This window comes from Prionailurus viverrinus, chromosome A1 (genome assembly GCF_022837055.1).
Source record: "Prionailurus viverrinus isolate Anna chromosome A1, UM_Priviv_1.0, whole genome shotgun sequence".
Lineage (NCBI taxonomy): Eukaryota > Metazoa > Chordata > Mammalia > Carnivora > Felidae > Prionailurus > Prionailurus viverrinus.
Genome location: NC_062561.1, coordinates 165,261,964 through 165,263,119, shown reverse-complemented (window position 1 = coordinate 165,263,119; position 1,156 = coordinate 165,261,964). Strand labels below are relative to the sequence as shown.

The window sequence follows — 1,156 nt, the reverse complement described above, 5'->3', positions numbered from 1 at the left end:
AACAAAAGGTCAAATTCATAGAAACAAAGTGGAAAAGTAATTGCTAAGGGCTGGAGGAGGTTGGTAGAACGGTACAAACTTTCAATTATAAGATGTATAAGGTTTGAGTATCTAATGTGTGACTATAGTTGATAATATTATATTGTATAATTGAAATTTGCTAAGAGAGTAGAACCTAAATATTCTCACACACACAAACTCACACAGACTCACCCTATGGCACATCAACAAGTCCCAGAACATGTGCTGAGGCATCCCCAGGGCCAGCGGTACCAGAGAGCTCTGTGTGAATATGAAGAGTGTCAGAAGCAGGGTGTGGAGTGTGTGTCTGCCTGCCTCCTTCACAAAAGGAGACTGAGGGAAGACCAGACGGACAGCTCCAGGCCACCTCGCCTGAGAGAAGCCTTCTGGGAACCTGCATCCAGCAATGACAATGCAACTGTAAGTGACAGTGATGACAGCATGACAGACCTCTAACCACCAGAATTGTTCACCAGAAAGGACCTGGGAGGGACTGAGCATGGCGACAGCACCAATGACTTTTTGACAGAAGAGGAGGACAAGAAGCCATGACACCCAACAGAGAAAGGCCCTGGGGACAGAGAAGAGATGGAAATGGACTAGGAACTGGTCCTCAAGCATGGGAAGAGATAGTTGGGTTCACTGAAAAAGTTCAAAAGTCATCACCGTACACCTAAGAGCTCCAGCTCTTTTAAACAGTCATGTTAATAAACGGCTGCTGGAGAAAAACAATAAATAAATAAATAAATAAATAAATAAATAAATAAATAAAATAATTGTTATAATGTATATGTATATCAAATCACCACATTGTACATATTGAATATCTTACTACTTTTCAATTATAAATCAAAAACTGAGAAGTTGTTTAAAGAAAAACAATAAACTACCTTATGGTTATTCTGCAAATATTATAGAGCGACTAAAATGTGAAGTGGGAAATTCTAGGTATTTTGGGGTATGAGGAATCTTTCAGAGAAGTATAGTACAGGAGATAAGGTCTTCCCATAAATAACATAGAAAATGACGAAATAAAGAAAAACAGATAGGGTTTTTCAGATATTAGAGAGATTGCTTCCATATGTAGGAGAACAGTCATGAAAGGTCTCATCAATGGATAGCAAACTGAATATTT

General features: G+C 38.8%; 1 pseudogene; it reads left to right on the top strand.

Annotated features, from left to right (window-relative positions):
* The first annotated feature begins 216 nt into the window (after positions 1–216).
* LOC125164527 (surfeit locus protein 2-like) lies at positions 217–729 on the top strand (annotated as a pseudogene).
* The last annotated feature ends 427 nt before the right edge of the window (positions 730–1,156 follow it).